The following is a 6,000-nucleotide window of genomic DNA, read 5'->3' on the forward strand; positions in this document are numbered from 1 at the left end:
GGCTTGGAGATGATTGGCCTCTCCCATAAGACATAAAGGAGGAGCAAAGGGACATGAGCCTTTGCAGAAAGCAACTTCGTTCATTCTGGTCAGTTTAAAATCTGAAGCTCCATGTTGACTTTGTGCTGCATTTGGCCTTGTGTGGCTAATTGGCAGTTTAGTCATTGGCAGCATTTCAAGGGAGATAAAGGTGGGTGCTTACAGCCTTATCCTGAAAGACTGTGGCAGACTTCTGTTGGACTATTCCTAAACTATTTGGTACTCATTACGGGCTGTGAATGTATATAATTCACAGCCGTTGAAATAAAAGAAAAGGTTTTTGGGAACAGCATGTGATTGTTACAGTCTCAAGAAAGCTTGGTCAGAACACACTGTAGTTTTAATGGATGCAGGAAGATGGAATATTGTGGTACCTTCATTTACCTAGGTTTTTGTATACTATTTTTTTTTTCTTAGTGAAAAATACAGGTTGTTTGGATTTGGCAATAATGGCAGAAACTCTCTCTCTCTTCCTGAGTTTCTGACCTTGAATAATGAAACACCAAAGTGGATATTAAAAGCAAGGGTGAGTCTGTAAGTCTCAGGAGCAGGATATATGCTTGGCTTGCAAGCCAGAGGTTAACTCTGTGACATTTCCAAGTGATGGGAAAGAAGTACTTTGGGAATCCTGGAGAGGAATTGTTGCTCAAAGCGACAGATATGCCTCACTTATGGGAAGAAACAAGAAAAGCACTGTTTCTAATGTACCTAAGTTTCTAAATACTTGCATACAGAAAAATGCTACAGCAGTCTAATATTTTATGTTACCATCGTGCTTCAAAGCAAAAACAAGGGGGAGAGGTGGAATAAAAATTATTAGTCAGGCAGGCAGGCTCACACTACATTGGTGAAGAACACTAGAGGCACAGGAGACAGATAAAGGGGAACACTGAATTCCTTTATTTTTAAGGTTGTATTTTGGTGCATTGATAATAAGGATCAACTACTTCAATAATTCTTATTCTGTACAGCAAATTATCTGTCTTGTCATTGAAGCAGTGCCCTCCTGAGGCATATAGGGATGAGGGAGAGAAGTTTGTTCGATTTCACAAAGCAGCTCAGAGAAGATCTCACAACATTCTCACATTGTTCTCGTGCTTCATTAATGCAAAAGGCTAATATGCTTGAAGAGGAAATGAGGGAAAATGCAGGAAATTTTGGCAAAAAAAAAAAAAAAGCCCTATGCTGTGTTGTCAGGAGTCTAACAGAAAGGAGATATCTTGGATTATGTGAATCAGGAATTTTAATAATAGATTGAATAGCTATTTTTGTGAAGCCAAATGTCCTTCATGTAGAGATCCAACTTTAGAATAACTTAAATCTTGGAAGAATGTCGAAAGAATATAATAGGGATAATGGAAGGGAGGGAGGAGTACAGATATGAAACTAGGTAGTCATAATTTTCTTAGTACACATTTACTGGATTTCTGTGTTATGCTAAGCTAATGTGCATTTAATTACAATTTATGCTTCAGGCTATTATTTTCAGTTTCATTGTTTCTTCTCTTCATTAATACTGTAAGCTATCAAGACATGGTGTATGGTGAATGAAGATTCTTCAAGCAACTTAGTACAAAATGAACATCTTCAATAATAGGAAAATATGTTTAGGAAAATACACAGCAAAAATAGCATTTCAACAACAATAATTCCAACAGGTAGAAACAGAAAATATTTTGACATGGTCACATATTAAGTTTCCATAGTTACAGAATAAATTGTTATTCCATTGGCAGAACAGCTGATTACAAAGAGCAAAATGGCAGAAAGAAAATATGATTAAATCAACAATTAATATATCAGAACACCAAACTTTTTTTTAAAGCCTGCTGTGAAACACTGAGGTAAGGTTTGTTTCATTTGTATAGTGCTGGGCTCTCTTTTGAAAAAAACATTGTGAGGCATATAAATTGTTAAGATCAAATGAGAGACAAGGAATGTTTTATTATTGTAAAATACCCATGAAATATAGTGGTAAAATATACTGAAGCTTGCCAAATGTTATAATATACAGAAATCATCTAAGTAGATGAATTCATAGTCCCAGTTATCTAACAATTTGTCTAATCTAAATATTTTTATTGTTCCATCAAGGTAGCATGCAAGAATAGTGTAAATCTAATAATTCCTAGGTAGAAAGTCATATGACAGTCAATAATTACATTGTATGTAAAAATAATTAGGCAAAGACTGTGGAGCAACTCAGAACCAACCGGGGGAAAGGATCATCTCAAGAAAATAAAGCTATGATCCTCAAACAGAAAGAAGAGCTTTTTATCAGGGATAGTTTTGAATAGTAAGATTATAAACATGGCTAAAACATAGCATATTTACCAGAAAAAGTTAAATCATTTACAGAAGCATTCCTGTATATTTTGATAATGGCCATTGGGAGCGGTAGTGTATTAAAGACTAGCTTTTTAGCAGTATGGTGAAAATGAGATGGATTTTGCTGAGATGGATAAATTGACTTCTTTCATCAGAGAAAGGTTAATATATATGTTTATTGCTGACTAGAAACCTCTTATGGACTTTCTGGTAAAACAGAAAAAATAAACTTTTGATTTATGGCTTTGATAAACCTTAAAATAAATTCACTGAGGCCATCATTGTCACTAAATGCATTTGCAATGATATTGGGAATCAACCTGCCTTCCTCAATCTAAAATCTTCAGATGCAGTCTAATATAAGAGTCCCCAACTCTGGGTGTGTTCCAGTACCGAGCTGTGGCCCATTCAGAACAGGGCCATGCAAGCAGTGGATGTGCGCACACAGCACCACTTTCACAAGTGAGGGAGGGCACACCTGAAGCTCCATTTGTGCGAGCGGTGATCCAGGAATCAAGTCTCACTTCAGAAGACACGCCAAAATAATAACAAGGAAAACAGAACGGCTATCCCAGCTTTCACATAGCAGCTTGAAATTTAGCACGCTGGTCAGATGTGGGCTCTATTAGAAGCACTGTGGAAAATGTTGATCCAAGAATTTCTGCGAGCAAAACACCTGTATAGTGTTCTAAGTGTATCTTAGGAGGAACGGTCAGTATAAAGGCAGCTTCGTATGGTCTTCCTTCAATGAAAAATGATGTGATTCATCTGTTGGGAATGTGATGTTATAATTTGCCACTAGTTTAATAGGAGAACCTCCTTTGTGGCACACCAACTCCAACAATATGAATGAGGGCTGTGGGTGAAAAATAGGTTTTCACAGAAATAAATTCAGGTGGTATTGGAAATAAAAATAAATATTGCAGGAGGAAAATTATGGGGAGCCTAGGTTTCAATGTTGCATCCCTATGAACGAATACTTAGAAATAAATTCCATTCAAAATAATGTAGCTTTTATTGCAGAAGGAGACGGTAGGAATGATCTGAAATACTATATACCATGAAATATTAGAGCTATCTTGTATTATTCATTCCTAATTATGTTATGAGATTTAGCCCTTGTGATAACTTGCATGCTATGAAATACATGCAATATGAGTTTTATATCCAGCTCCCTGTAAAACAAGAAGACACCTTTGCATATAATAGAAAGGACATCTTGGAAACAGATAACAGCCCTGCATGACCAACCACACAAATCCTAAATTCTATTTTATGCCAAAACTCCAACTGGGATATACCAACAGCTCAAAAGACATTTGTATTTGGCCACTGCAAGTTTTGACTCTGTCAGTGTGTGGATTGAATCAGGGGTGGGATTCAAATTTTTTAACAACTGGTTCTATGAGCGTGGCTTAGTTGATGGGCGTGGCTTGGTCATGTGACTGGGTGGACGTGGTCATGTTATTGGATGGGCATGGCCAACTCAATATCACTCACATTGAGGCACATATCTCCTTGTCTGGCCTCTCATATGGGTATGCTGCAACAGTCGTAAGTGTAAAAAATGGTCATAAGTCACTTTTTTCAGTGCCATTGTAACTTTGAATGGTCATTCCACACAAGCAAAGTACCAGCAAAGGAGGGGGAAAAAACTCCAGAGAAGTTCCTGAGACAGGAAATCTAGTCCTGCTAAGAATGTAATAAGGGTTAACGGAGAGGCAGTTTCTGTAAGCAACACCAGAATGTTTCCTTCCTGCCTTCCTTACAGGACTAGACCAGTAATTTTCTTCTAACAACCGGTTCTCCGAACTGCTTAGAATGTTAACAACCGGTTCTAGTGAATAGGTGCAAACTGGTAGAATCCCACCCCTGGACTGAATTGAGTCAGATTATAAACAATACTTTTTAAAAAGCTGCAAAACCAGAATGATTCTTGACAAAACACTGAGCCTTTGCTCAGAAAGTGCTGCACTATGGAGAAGACTTTGGAATAAATATATGAAGTAGAGTGCTGAACAGATGAGAAATAAAAGCAGTCAAGGAAATCTAAACTAATTATGATTTGCATAGCCATGATTTATTTTGATTAGAGTCCATGGGGGGAAAATGAACTGATATGAAACCATTTTTAAAATTATTTTAAGTTTGTGGCAGATTCTTAGTAAAGGAGAACAGGCCTAATTTTTCCATGACAGATGAAGAATCTTCCATTTCACTGCTTCATTGCAGGAAATCTCTCCTTTTCTGCTGTGTAGCCCAGGTGAATTTCTGACATAGAGTTTGGGTTTCATGGGGTGGCCATGCAGAACTGCTAAGTGTTTCCAAGTTGTTTCCCTTCTATTACATGGAAGCATGTTATTTCTTGTTTCAAAGGGAGCCAAAAATAAAGCTCATCTGTTTCTGTTCTGTATTCTGTACAGTGGTAGATTTGTCTTCTATACAGATGCAGATAAATAAACTCAACAAAATGTCCATAACAAAGTACTTTTATTGATTCATCAGGTATTCTCATAACTCACATTTGTGATGAAGTTCTTCCTTAATGACCAATCCTTTGCATATCTGTCTTGTAGGTAAACAGATGGTTATCTGCTATCCTTTTTCCCTCATCTCGTAGCGGTAGAAATAGAACAGTTACTACGAGTCTGTGAGTTCAGCCAAGAGTAAGGAAACCTCCTCCAACCCACTGAGGGTCAATTTAGTGACCAATCAGGATTACAGATGTGGTCACATGACATGGACTACATTTCCCAGGATACCTTAACTACATTTACCATGATTCCCTTAAGGGGACATTTCACAATTGCTATCTAACTATCCAATTCCCATATACTGGCTGGACAGCACAGTTTCCTAATAGGCAAGTCATCACCAGAACTCGGTCTCATAACATACTGTTATTAGGAAGAGATAACAAAAGGTATGTTGGAAGAAAAATCCATCTGGTTCAGTTCCAAGCTGGGCAAAAGATGCTGGAAACAACATGGAGGCTGATTGGAAAGAGAGTTTATTGATGGACAGAACCACACACAAATATAGCATGCAGTTCTGGGCCAGCTGAACAACTAGCTGAGAGGAAGAGTTCTTATATGGTTCTGTGTTTTTGAAGTTTGGGATTTGTGCAATATGGGCTTTTTTTGTGTTTCTAAAGAGGGTGTTGGGCAATTCCCACTGTGGCTGATGGCTTATGTCCTGTGCTGGATTTGGGTGAGGGGTTGCTTGTTACTGGGCTTTGTTAGCTGTCAAACTTTGCTGTAAGGGGTTGCCAAATATCCTGTCTTGAATGAACTTCGGCAGGCAGTGTTTGCTTTCCTTATGAATGGAGTCATCTAGATAGTTGGCTTCCTCCTTCAATTGAAAGAGGAAGCCAACTGGCATCTGCTGTGGGCTATTAAGAAAGACTGAAGGCTGCTTTCTGCCTCTAAGAACATGTTTCTCCATTTCTCCTTTATAATGTATCTTTTCTTTTATGTATAAAGAGAACATTTGCACCAAGACAAATTCCTTGTGTGTCCAATCACACTTGGCCAATAAAAAAAAAGAATTCTAATATTCTGCTTCTTTAAGATCCTCCAAAATATTTCATTCTTTGGGGGAATGGGGCTTTCCACAGATAGTATCAATAACTTA

This window comes from Notechis scutatus, chromosome 1 (genome assembly GCF_049901735.1).
Source record: "Notechis scutatus isolate UNSWTSFEM ecotype Mainland chromosome 1, rNotScu1.2, whole genome shotgun sequence".
Lineage (NCBI taxonomy): Eukaryota > Metazoa > Chordata > Lepidosauria > Squamata > Elapidae > Notechis > Notechis scutatus.